The sequence below is a fragment of the Lampetra planeri genome, unplaced genomic scaffold (genome assembly GCF_965212315.1).
Source record: "Lampetra planeri unplaced genomic scaffold, kcLamPlan1.2.h2 scaffold_1638, whole genome shotgun sequence".
Classification (NCBI taxonomy): Eukaryota; Metazoa; Chordata; class Hyperoartia; order Petromyzontiformes; family Petromyzontidae; genus Lampetra; species Lampetra planeri.
The window spans coordinates 1-14,731 of record NW_027614370.1 but is presented as its reverse complement, the minus strand read 5'-3'; the positions used below and the strand labels follow the sequence as shown (position 1 = coordinate 14,731).

The following is a 14,731-nucleotide window of genomic DNA, read 5'->3' as shown; positions in this document are numbered from 1 at the left end:
CCCCTGTATCTAGCTCCCAAAGCTAGCATCTTAACATTAAATTACCCTCTGATTTTCAAATGTCAAGAGTAGCTTAACATTAAAGCAGAGCACTGAAGATGCTCAGATGGTTTTAGAACCCCTTGACACAAAGGATTAGTTCCAGCCTTAATATCAACTATATATGAAATTACACATGCAAGTTTCCGCACTCCCGTGAGGACCTCCTTTAACTATAAACATAAAAAAGAGATGGTATCAGGCTCACAATAAGTTAGCCCACAACACCTAGCCACCCACACCCTCAAGGGTACTCAGCAGTGATAAACCTTAAGCTATGGACGCAAGCCCGACTAAGTTACGTATTTTAGAGCTGGTAAACCTCGTGCCAGCCACCGCGGTTATACGAGGAGCTCAAGCTGATATCTCCGGCACAAAGCGTGATTAAAATACTAGCTTAACTAATACTATAGAAGCCATCATGCCTGCTAGTTGAATAGGTATGCTTAAATATCTCAACATCGAAAGAATCTATATTAATAAACTCACTTTGACATCACGAAAGCAAAACTCACAAACCGGGATTAGATACCCCGCTATGCCTGCCATAAATAAACCACCGTCGCCAGGGCACTACGAACAATCGTTTAAAACCCAAAGAACTTGACGGCACCCTAAACCCACCTAGAGGAGCCTGTCCTATAACCCGATACCCCACGTTTTAACCCCGCCGCCTCTCGCCCCCAGTCTATATACCGCCGTCGCCAGCCAACCTTATAAAAGAATAACCGTAGGCAAAGAAGCTATCTATGCAAATACGTCAGGTCGAGGTGCAGCCTATGAGGCAGGCAGAGATGGGCTACACTCTCTCCCCAGAGTATACGAATAACTTAATGAAATAATTTTGAAGGTGGATTTAGCAGTAAACAAGAATAGTTTGTCTAGTTGAAGTTGGCCACTAGGGTGCGTACACACCGCCCGTCACTCTCCCACACCCCTCCCGGAGAAAAGTCGTAACATGGTAAGCGTACCGGAAGGTGCGCTTGGAAAACAGAAGATAGCTTAAAAGTTAAGCATTTCCCTTACACCGAAAATATTCTTGTGCGATTCAAGATCTTCTGATTACTGATTTGAGTATATTTATCTAACAACTTTTAATTTATGATTATAAAACATTCACACATTTACAGCAAACCATTGCCCCCATTTTAGTATAGGTGATAGAAAAATAAAACACATATAGTACCGCAAGGGAACATTGAAAAAGTGATGAAACAGATCAACTAAGTAAAGTAAAGCAAAGATAAAATCTTGTACCTTTTGCATCATGGCTTAGCAAGTAAACCCGAAAATACTGCCGCCTCCCCGAAACTAGACGAGCTACCCTGGGATTACCTATAAGAGTTAATCCGTATCTGTGGCAAAAGATTGGAAAAAGCCCTGGGTAGAGGTGAAAAGCCTACCGAGCCTAGTGATAGCTGGTTACTTAAGAAACAAGTTTAAGCTTGATCTTAATTTGTAGATAAGCAACAAAATTACTTATAAATTTAAACATCTTACTACTCTACATTTTAAGTTTTATTCACTAGGGGTACAGCCCTAGTGAACAGAGATACAGCTCTATTGATTAGATAATATCCAACTTATAAACTTAAGTAGGCCTAAAAGCAGCCACCAAGAAGAAAAGCGTTACAGCTTAAGTTTACTAAACTTTAAATACCATAATATATAAAGACCCTATAACCACTATTAAGTAATCCTATATAATAGGAAATATCCTGCTAAGATTAGTAATTTGAGGTCGCACCCCTCTAAATGTAAGTGTAAACCAGATCGGACCAACCACTGGAAATTAACGGCCCTTAAAACAACAGGAAATCAACAACATGACTACCGACAGGAAAAACAAGAACTAATAACCGTTAACCCTACACTGGAACATAATATAGAAGATATAAAGGATGAGAAGGAACTCGGCAAACACATGCCTCGCCTGTTTACCAAAAACATCACCTCCAGATAAGAATCGCCTATTGGAGGCAAGACCTGCCCAATGATTAATATTGAATGGCCGCGGTACTTTGACCGTGTAAAAGTAGCGTAATCACTTGTCTTGTAAATTAAGACTAGAATGAAAGGTTACACGAGGGCATAACTGTCTCCTTATCCCTATCAATGAAATTGACCTACCCGTGCAAAGGCGGGTATAAACCCATAAGACGAGAAGACCCTGTGGAGCTTCCAAACATTTACATCGCATAATCATTATTCACGATGCACAGTTTTAGGTTGGGGCAACCACGGAACAAAAGTAATATCCACGACGACGAAAATACAATTTTCTTAGCCTAGAGTTACAACTCTAAGCACTAGTAGAACTAACGTTAATAGACCCAGCATCACTTGCTGCCTAACGAAACAAGTTACCCCAGGGATAACAGCGCAATCCTTTCCACGAGCCCGAATCAACGAAAGGGTTTACGACCTCGATGTTGGATCGGGGCACCCCAATGGCGCAAAAGCTATTAAAGGTTCGTTTGTTCAACGATTAAAGCCCCACGTGATCTGAGTTCAGACCGGAGTAATCCAGGTCAGTTTCTATCTATGTTTGCTACTTCCCTAGTACGAAAGGACCGGCAGAAGTAAGGGTCAATACACTAATGCAAACCCTACATCAATCTTATGAGACCAACTTAATAAGAATAGTAAGCAACTTAAAATAATAACTAGACAAGTTTATTTGGGTGGCAGAGCTCAGTAATTGCACAAGGTTTAAGCCCTTATACCAGGGGTGCAAATCCCCTTCCAAATAAATTATGCTAGTTATATTAACATCCACTTTAATTTTAGTTTTAATAGTCCTGCTTGCAGTAGCATTTCTAACAATAGTTGAACGAAAAACCCTAGGTTATATACAACTTCGCAAAGGACCAAATGTTGTCGGATTTATAGGACTTTTACAACCTATTGCAGACGGAGTAAAATTATTTCTAAAAGAACCCGTATGACCCACCGCAGCCTCCCCAGCCTTATTTATCGCAGCCCCCATTATAGCGCTAACTTTAGCTCTATCGCTCTGAATATTTATTCCCATACCACAGTCAATCTCCACTATTAATCTTACTCTTCTTGTAATTTTAGCAATTTCAAGCTTATCAGTCTACGCCACCCTTGGCTCAGGTTGAGCCTCTAACTCAAAATATGCGCTAATCGGAGCACTTCGAGCCGTAGCCCAAACCATCTCATATGAAGTAAGCCTAGGCTTAATTCTATTATGTTTAATTATTTTAACAGGAGGATTTTCCCTTCAAGCCTTTATTTATACGCAAGAACACACCTGATTCCTACTCTCAAGCTGACCACTAGCAGCAATATGATTTGTTTCTACTTTGGCAGAAACAAACCGAACCCCGTTCGATTTAACTGAGGGAGAATCAGAACTTGTCTCTGGTTTTAATGTAGAATATGCTGGAGGTCCATTCGCTTTATTTTTTCTGGCTGAATACTCTAATATCTTATTTATAAATACCCTTACAGCAATTATATTTCTAGGACCTCTTGGACCAAACAATTTAAATATTTTACCAATTATTAATGTAATAATAAAAGCAACCCCACTCATTATCCTATTCCTCTGAATCCGAGCCTCATACCCCCGATTCCGATATGATCAGCTGATACACCTTATGTGAAAGAATTTTCTACCCCTCAACCTAGCCCTTTTTACTCTTCAACTATCCCTCGCTGTGTCACTGGGGGGGGCAGGAGTACCTCAAATATAAACACTAATAATAAACTGGATTTTTAACAGTGGAAGTATGTCCGAAAATAGGAACCACTTTGATAGAGTGGCTACAGGGGATATTACCCCCTTTCTTCCTCGTTAGTATGAAAGGATTCGAACCTTAATCTGAGAGACCAAAACCCTCCGTGTTTCCATTACACCACATCCTAAGTAAGATAAGCTAAATAAAGCTTTTGGGCCCATACCCCAAATATGATGTTACCAGCATCTCTTACTATATGCTATCCCCCTTAATTCAATCTACACTACTAATAACTCTAGGTCTTGGCACACTTGTAACATTCTCAAGCACCAGCTGAATTCTAGCTTGAATCGGATTAGAAATTAATACAATTGCTATTATCCCGCTAATAGCTAAAACACATCACCCACGTTCAATTGAAGCAACTACTAAATACTTCATTGCTCAAAGTGCAGGCTCTGCCACACTTCTTGTTACTGCCTGTTTAGCCGCTTGGCACTCAGGAAATTGAGCAATCAGCCCATCAAGCGACCCAATTATCCTTAACGCTATAACTCTTGCTCTCATATTTAAATTAGGTATAGCTCCAATACACTTCTGACTTCCAGAAGTAATAGCAGGCCTAGATCTTACTACAGGCATGATCCTAGCAACTTGACAAAAATTAGCCCCAATTACTCTCCTTATTCAAATTGCACAAGATCAAAATAATGCATTTATTCTTGGCCCAGCTTTATTATCAGTGTTTGTTGGAGGTTGGGGGGGCCTAAATCAAACTCAAACACGAAAAATTATGGCCTACTCATCAATCGCACACATAGGCTGAATTGCTAGCATAGCTCCCTTTAACCCAACAATTACTTGAGTTACAACACTAATCTATTGCTTACTTACAAGCACAACATTCATTAACCTCAACACTTTAAAAGCTAATAAAATTACAGCACTTACCATAAATAAGCACAATCAAATTTCTCAAATACTTTTATTACTTCTTCTATTATCTCTAGGTGGCCTCCCCCCACTAACAGGTTTTACCAATAAACTTTTAGCATCAGTTGAACTCGCCAACCAAAACCTTGTTATCTATCTGTTTATAATAATAATAGGCTCATTGTTAAGTTTATTTTTTTATACCCGCATATGCTACTTATCAATCATTTTATCACCTCCATGTCCAACAACAAATCTTACTCTTTGACGTGTGACCCCAAATAAGCCTATAGCTTTAATGACAATATTATCAATTAATCTATTCATTCTAACACCTCAGCTAATAGCGATCTTTATTATGTACTAGAAATTTAAGTTATATAGACTCTAAGCCTTCAAAGCTTACAGTAAGGGATACTACCCTTAATTTCTGATTATAAAATTTGCAAGACACACTCACATCTTCTGAACGCAAATCAGATGCTTTATATTAAGCTAAAATTTTTACTAGACCAGCAAGTGTTATACTTACAACCTCTTAGTTAACAGCTAAGTGCTAATTTTAGCTTTGATCTATAGACCCCAACAGAGTATACTTCTGTATCTTCAGATTTGCAATCTGATGTGAACTTCACCACAGGGTCAATTTGACAGGAAGAGAAATCGAATCTCTGTAAGCGGGTCTACAGCCCACCGCCTAAACATTCGGCCATCCTACCAGTGACTCTCATTCGTTGATTATTCTCTACTAATCATAAAGACATCGGCACCCTATATCTAATCTTTGGGGCCTGAGCAGGAATAGTGGGAACTGCTTTAAGCATCCTAATTCGGGCAGAATTAAGTCAACCAGGCACTTTACTAGGAGACGATCAAATCTTTAACGTTATCGTAACCGCCCATGCTTTCGTTATAATCTTTTTTATAGTTATACCAATTATAATCGGAGGCTTCGGAAACTGACTTGTACCAATAATACTTAGCGCCCCAGATATAGCCTTCCCACGTATAAACAACATAAGCTTTTGACTACTTCCACCCTCACTCCTTCTACTTTTAGCTTCCGCAGGAGTTGAAGCAGGGGCCGGAACGGGATGAACCGTATACCCACCCCTAGCAGGAAATTTAGCCCACACAGGGGCCTCTGTTGACTTAACAATTTTCTCCCTTCACCTAGCTGGTATTTCATCAATTCTAGGGGCAGTCAACTTTATCACAACAATTTTTAATATAAAGCCCCCAACTATAACACAATACCAAATTCCTTTATTTGTTTGATCCGTTTTAATTACTGCAGTCCTCCTTCTTCTATCACTTCCTGTACTTGCAGCCGCCATTACTATACTTTTAACAGATCGTAATTTAAATACATCTTTCTTCGACCCTGCAGGGGGAGGAGACCCAATTCTTTACCAACATCTATTTTGATTCTTTGGACATCCTGAAGTTTATATTCTAATCTTACCAGGCTTTGGAATTATCTCTCATGTAGTTGCCTATTACTCCGGAAAAAAAGAACCATTTGGATATATAGGAATAGTCTGAGCAATAATGGCTATTGGGTTGCTAGGGTTTATTGTATGAGCCCATCACATATTTACAGTAGGAATAGATGTTGATACACGAGCCTACTTTACATCAGCCACAATAATTATTGCCATCCCAACAGGAGTTAAAGTTTTTAGCTGACTAGCTACTCTCCATGGCGGAAAAATCGTATGACACACCCCCATACTATGGGCCTTAGGCTTTATTTTCTTATTCACTGTAGGAGGACTCACCGGAATCGTTTTATCCAACTCATCACTAGATATTATCCTTCATGATACTTACTATGTAGTAGCCCACTTCCATTATGTATTATCTATAGGAGCTGTTTTCGCAATCATGGCGGGCTTCGTCCACTGATTCCCACTATTCACGGGCTATACACTTAACGAAACCTGATCAAAAGCACACTTTGTAATTATGTTTACTGGTGTAAATCTTACATTCTTCCCCCAACATTTCCTAGGTTTAGCTGGCATACCACGACGTTACTCAGACTACCCAGATGCCTACACTACATGAAATGTAGTTTCCTCAATTGGATCAACAATCTCATTAATTGCCGTTATACTATTTATATTTATCTTATGAGAAGCCTTCTCTTCTAAACGCAAAGCTGTTGCTACAGACCTTCTCAACACTAATATTGAATGACTTCATGGCTGCCCACCTCCCTACCATACTTATGAAGAACCAGCCTATGTCCAAGCTAACTTCAAGAAAAGAGGGATTCGAACCCCCCTACGCTGGTTTCAAGCCAGGTGCATAACCATATCTGCCACTTTCTTAAGATACTAGTAAAACTATTACACTACCTTGTCAAGGTAATATTATGAGCTTATACTCATGTATCTTGCTTATGGCACAGCAAGCTCAACTAGGACTTCAAGATGCAGCCTCCCCTATCATAGAAGAACTTATTCATTTTCATGATCACACTCTAACAGTTGTATTCTTAATTAGTGTACTAATTTTCTATCTTATTACTCTGATAGTTACTACCCGATTCACAAATAAACACTCTCTTGATTCTCAAGAAGTAGAGATCGTATGAACAGTTATACCAGCCATTGTCCTCATTATAATTGCTCTTCCATCCCTACGCATTCTTTACCTTACCGACGAAATCAGTGACCCACATTTAACAATTAAAGCAGTTGGACATCAATGATACTGATCCTATGAATACACTGATTATAATCAGATCGAATTTGACTCTTACATAACGCCAACTAATGAACTAGAGCCAGGAGGAATCCGCCTTCTAGACGTAGACCATCGCATCGTAGTACCAATAGAATCCCCTATTCGCATGTTAATTACATCAGAAGATGTAATCCACTCCTGAACTATCCCATCTTTAGGTACTAAAGTAGATGCAGTCCCAGGCCGATTAAATCAAGCAACATTTATTACAATTCGACCAGGCCTATATTTTGGTCAATGCTCAGAAATCTGCGGTGCAAATCATAGTTTTATACCAATCGCACTAGAAGCTGTTCCTCTCTCATATTTCGAAAGTTGAACTACTGATGTATTAGAATCCTAACATATATACTGCCACTAAGAAGCTAACTTAGCATCAGCCTTTTAAGCTGAAGATGGGTGAATATGTTCTCCCTTAGTGATATGCCACAACTTGAGCCCGCTCCTTGATTTTCTATACTTACAGTATCATGATTAATTATTTTATTACTAATTATGCCAACTATTATATTTTACCAAACACAAAACACCGTCTCTGCTCAACAAGCCACTAAACCCAAACAACCCACCTGAACCTGACCATGACACTAGCAATTTTTGACCAATTTAAATCCCCAACCATATTTGGGCTCCCTCTAGCCTGATTAGCTATACTAATCCCTAGTATTTTACTAATTTTACAAACACCAAATTTTATTAAATCTCGCTACCACACACTACTGATACCTACACTAATAACTATCACTAAACAACTATTTACTCCAATCAACTCACAAGGACACAAATGAGCCCTAATCTGTATAGCCTCTATAATATTTATCCTAACAATCAACCTTCTAGGGTTATTACCTTACACATATACACCTACTACCCAACTATCAATAAATATAGGGTTAGCAGTACCAATATGATTAGCTACGGTTCTTATCGGCTTACAAAAAAAACCAACAGAAGCCTTAGCCCACTTATTACCAGAAGGCACCCCAATTGCACTCATCCCTATACTTGTTATTATCGAAACTATTAGCCTTTTCATCCGACCTATTGCTCTAGGAGTCCGACTAACTGCCAATTTAACAGCTGGACATCTACTTATTCAATTAATCTCTATTACCACCTTTGCAGTAATGCCAATAATCTCACTTACACTAGCTACCTCATTACTCCTTTTCCTTTTAACTATTCTAGAATTAGCTGTTGCTATAATCCAAGCATACGTCTTTATTCTACTTTTAACCCTTTATCTTCAAGAAAACGTCTATGTCCCACCAAGCTCACGCATACCACATGGTAGACCCAAGCCCCTGACCCCTAACCGGTGCTGGCGCCGCACTATTAATAACCTCCGGCCTAGCCATATGATTCCATAAAAATTCTTATATCTTAATAACACTAGGCCTAATTCTGATACTTCTTACAATATATCAATGATGACGAGATGTTGTTCGAGAAGGCACCTTTCTAGGCCATCACACTTCTCCAGTTCAACAAGGCCTACGCTATGGAATAATCTTGTTTATTATCTCAGAAGTCTGTTTTTTCGCAGGTTTTTTCTGAGCTTTCTATCACGCCAGCCTGGCACCAACTCTAGAGCTTGGCCTAATATGACCTCCAACAGGAATTACCCCACTGAACCCATTTGAAGTACCACTATTAAATACTGCAGTTCTACTTGCCTCCGGAGTATCCGTAACCTGAGCCCACCATAGTATTACTGAAAAAAACCGAACAGAAGCAACTCAAGCTCTAGCCCTGACAGTTCTGCTTGGACTTTACTTCACAGCCCTTCAAGCTATAGAATACTATGAAACCCCATTTACAATAGCAGACAGCGTATACGGCTCTACTTTTTTCGTCGCAACAGGTTTCCACGGCTTACATGTAATTATTGGCTCCCTATTTCTACTTACATGCCTAGTACGACACATACAATATCATTTTACCTCTAAACATCACTTCGGTTTCGAAGCCGCTGCTTGATACTGACACTTTGTAGATGTTGTTTGACTATTCTTGTATATCTCGATCTACTGATGAGGCTCTTAACCTAACCTGCCTTTTTAATACACTTAATATAGTTGGCCTCCAACCAACCAAACCTGGTATAAACCCAAGAAAAGGCATATGAACTCCTTCATAGTTATAATTACCCTAACTCTAACACTATCGTCTATTTTAGCCCTACTAGCATTTTGACTGCCGATTATAAAACCTGATAGTGAAAAACTTTCCCCCTACGAATGCGGCTTCGACCCACAAGGATCTGCCCGCCTACCATTCTCCCTTCGATTCTTTCTAGTAGCTATTCTATTTTTACTATTCGATTTAGAAATTGCTCTTCTTCTCCCATCTCCATGAGCAACAAACATTTCTCACCCGGAATTAACCCTTCTTTGAGCTTCCCTATTTGTCATTCTTCTTACATTAGGCCTAATCTATGAATGATTACAAGGAGGACTTGATTGAGCAGAATAGTTTATTGGGGTTTAGTCTAATTAAGACAATTGATTTCGGCTCAATTAATCCTGAACTTTCAGGAACACCTACTCTCACATGCCCCTGACATTAATTTTTACATCTTTCTTCCTAGCCCTATTAGGCCTATCCCTGCAACGAAAACACCTTCTTTCTCTTCTACTTACCTTAGAAAGCATAGCCCTAGCACTATATGTCTCTACAGCACTATGAGCCTTAAACAATACGTCACTTCCAATAATAGCAGCACCACTTATTATTTTAACCTTTTCAGCCTGTGAAGCTGGCATGGGACTATCTTTAATAATTGCAACAGCTCGTACTCATAACACCGACCAATTAAAAGCCCTAAATCTATTAAAATGCTAAAACTCATCATCCCCTCAATTATATTAATTCCAATAACCTTTTTAATTAACAAAAAAAGCATGTTATGAACTGCTACAACCTTCTTCAGCTTTTTAATTGCAACTTTGACAACACTCACATTAAGCACAGACATAACTGAGCATAATTCAACCAACTCCCTCTTAAGCATTGACCAATTTTCATGCCCACTAATTATACTCTCTTGCTGACTACTACCCCTAACCATTATAGCTAGCCAAGCACACATAAAAACTGAGCCAATCACACGACAAAAAACAATAATCTCTTTACTTATCCTCCTTCAAGTCCTTCTATGTATTACTTTTGGGGCCTCCAACCTGCTAATATTTTATATTGCCTTTGAAACTACCCTAATCCCCACCCTTTTAATTATTACCCGCTGAGGAAACCAGAAAGAACGGCTCACAGCTGGTCTATATTTCCTTTTCTATACCTTATCTGCCTCTCTCCCCCTACTTCTTGCCCTCATTATGATTCAAACCCACTTAAACTCCCTATCAACATACATCATCCCCCTTTCAGATCTCTCGCTACTCTCAAACACACCATGATCTGAAGCCTTGTGATGAGTTGCCTGCTTTTTAGCCTTTTTGATTAAAATACCTCTTTATATCTTCCACTTATGATTACCAAAAGCTCACGTAGAAGCTCCAATTGCAGGCTCTATGGTCTTAGCCGCAATTCTATTAAAACTAGGAGGCTATGGCATAATTCGCATGTCATCATTATTTATCCCCCTAACTAAAGACTTGGCTATCCCTTTTATAATTATTGCTATATGAGGAATAATTGTGACTAGTTCAATTTGTTTACGACAAACAGACCTAAAATCTATAATTGCCTACTCATCTGTCAGCCATATAGGCTTAGTTGTAGCTGGAATTTTCACAATAACACCCTGAGCATGATCTGGAGCTCTTGCAATAATAATTGCACACGGATTAGTGTCATCAGGCTTATTTTGTCTTGCTAATATCACATATGAGCGTACTCACACACGTTCAATCTTTATAAACCGAGGCCTACAAGCCCTATTTCCTCTAATATCATTCTGATGACTTATAATAACATTTGCTAATATAGCCCTACCCCCATTCCCAAACTTTATAGCAGAAATTCTAATCATCACCTCCTTATTTAGCTGATCAAATTGAACTATTATCCCACTAGGCCTAAGCATGACATTAACTGCTCTTTTCTCACTAAATATGCTTATTATAACACAACATGAACACCCTAATAAACATGCTCCAGTTAATCCTAGTACCACCCGAGAACATCTTCTAATACTTATACATATAGCCCCTGTCATTCTTCTTATTGCCAATCCAAGCACTATTATAATTAGAGGCACGCATAGTTTAAATAAAACATTAGATTGTGAGTCTAATAATGAAGGTTAAAACCCCTCTGCCTGCCGAGAGGAGCAAGGCAGCACTAAGAACTGCTAATTCTTTCCCCTGAGGTTCAACTCCACAGTCCTCTCGAGCTTCTAAAGGATAAGCAGAAATCCGCTGGCCTTAGGTGCCACCAATCTTGGTGCAAGTCCAAGTAGAAGCTAATGAATTCTAACTATCTAACCCTAATTATAAACTCCGGAGCACTACTTACAATTATTATCCTTCTTCCCCCTATCATTATACCAAAACCATCTATAATTCTTACAACTAAACTAGTTAAAACCTCTATATTTATTAGTCTAATCCCATTAACTATTTACTTAAACGAAAATATAGAGACCACTCTTACACTAAAACCCTGGATAGACTGAACCCTATTTAATATTGCCCCATCTTTTAAAATCGACAAATATACCGCTATTTTTACCCCAATCGCCTTAGTAATCACCTGAAGCATTATAGAATTCTCACAATGATATATAGAAAAAGAACGACTTGTAGACAAATTTTTTAAATATCTTCTTCTATTTTTAATTACAATAATCACCTTTATCTCTGCAAATAACCTTCTACAACTATTTATTGGCTGAGAAGGGGTAGGAATTATATCCTTCCTTCTGATTAGTTGATGATCAGGTCGAACAAAAGCTAACATTTCTGCTCTTCAAGCAGTAGCCTACAACCGCATCGGAGACATTGGACTAGTAATAAGTATAGTCTGAATATGCTCCAACACTAACTCCTGAGATTTACAACAAATTACTCTACTTTTATCTGATCAACAATACATTATCCCAACCCTGGGATTCTTAATCGCAGCCACAGGAAAATCAGCTCAATTCGGACTCCACCCCTGACTCCCAGCTGCAATAGAGGGCCCCACACCTGTTTCAGCCCTACTTCACTCAAGTACTATAGTTGTTGCAGGGGTATTCCTTCTTATTCGACTCCACCCACTATTTCAAAATTACCCCTTTATATTAGAAATAACGCTATGCCTTGGAGCAATGACCACTATTTTCGCTGCCCTTTGTGCAACAACCCAAAATGACATCAAAAAAATTATTGCCTTTTCTACATCAAGCCAGCTGGGCCTAATAATAGTAGCAATTGGCCTCAACCACCCACACATTGCCTTCCTCCATATATGTACACATGCTTTTTTCAAAGCCATACTCTTCTTATGCTCAGGAAGTATTATTCATAATATAAACAATGAACAAGACATTCGAAAATTTAGTTGTTTAAACAATAATCTCCCTCTAACAACATCCTGCATAACCATTGGATCAGCAGCATTAATAGGCTTGCCGTTCCTAGCCGGTTTCTTCACAAAAGACCTTATTCTAGAAGCCCTAAACACCTCCTATACTAATGCCTGGGCCCTAATAGTTACCCTCCTAGCCGTAACACTAACAACTGCCTATAGCTCACGACTAATTATTATATCAGCCTCCGGCACACCACGATATTTAGCCATGACCCCCACACACGAAAATAACTTCATTAAAAACCCCCTAAAACGTCTAGCCTGAGGTAGTATAATCTCAGGATTAATTCTGACAAGCACACTACCACCAATAAAACCTCAAATCTTTACAATACCGCCCTACATTAAAACTATTGCCCTAATTATATTCATTATTAGCTTAGTTATCTCTATGGAGTTAACTAATAAAAAAACTAACCAGACTGTATTCTCCTTTTTTACTCAACTAGCATTCTACCCACACATTATTCATCGCTCCCTATCCCGTCTATCTCTGGTATGAAGCCAAAAACTAATAACCCAAGCAATAGACCTAACCTGACTTGAAAAAATTGGACCAAAAGGATTAGCCAGTAACCAATTAAAACCCTCGACAATACTGACAGAAGCGCACCGACTAAACTCTGCCACCTTACCATTAATAGCCTTTGCCCTAGCTCTAATTACACTTAGTCTCACAGCTCGCAGGGCCCCACGATCTACCCCACGAACAACTACTAAAACAGAAAATAAACAAACTAATAAAGCTCATCCAGCCAACATAAGAATAAACCCAACCTCATAAAAAGTCGTGACTCCTAACCACTCGGCCCCAAAAATACCACCAACATAATCTACCCCATCACAAGCCACTAATGTGCTCAATAAAAAATTATTAAAATAAAAATAGCCAGCAAAACAAACGCATAAAACACAGACTATAAAAAATCAAAACAACCGACCCCCAAGAATCTCAGGGTAAGGATCGGCAGCCAAGGCTGCCGAATACACAAAAACTACCATCATCCCACCAAGATATAATAGAACCAGAACTAAAGATAAAAAGGTACCCCCATGGTACAAAATAACAATACACCCAGAAACAGCAACAAATACTAAGCCTAAAGCAGAAAAATAGGGAGAAGGGCTTAAAACAACCACAGCGACCCCCAATAAAAATATTATAAAAAAACATAAAACGAAACTTAACATATGCTCTAATAAAACTATTACTTTTACGTCAGAGCACTCAATACCCCCCCAAACCCTCTTCCTCACCTATGCCTCTATGGCATAGGTATATATAATGGCATAGGTATATGCCTCTATGGCATAGGTATATATAATGGCATAGGTATATGCCTCTATGGCATAGGTATATATAATGGCATAGGTATATGCCTCTATGGCATAGGTATATATAATGGCATAAGTACCTACTCCTCCAAATACCATTACAACTCATTGCATAGGCTTATCCCAGACTAAGGTACTCCTTTTATCACTCTTGGCATACAACTGCTAAGCTCGATTTCCCGAAGGGTATACAAGTATGTTTCACTGATAGCTCACATCCATCCAGGCATAGGGCATATATGATATACCTTTCCCAGCTTCAATAATCTCTCGTTCCCGCGGTTTCACGACAACCCCCTTACCCCCTTTGACCCCCCAAGTTCATTGCTGCCGTCAACCCCCTCAGGAACCGGCGAACTTTTGGTCATTTTACCTAACTTATAAAGCTTTAATAGCTTAAATATAAAGCACTGGTCTTGTAAACCAGC

General features: G+C 39.0%; 1 pseudogene; it reads left to right on the top strand.

Moving 5' to 3' along the window:
* The first annotated feature begins 225 nt into the window (after positions 1-225).
* Positions 226-1,033, top strand: LOC144739660 (18S ribosomal RNA; annotated as a pseudogene).
* The last annotated feature ends 13,698 nt before the right edge of the window (positions 1,034-14,731 follow it).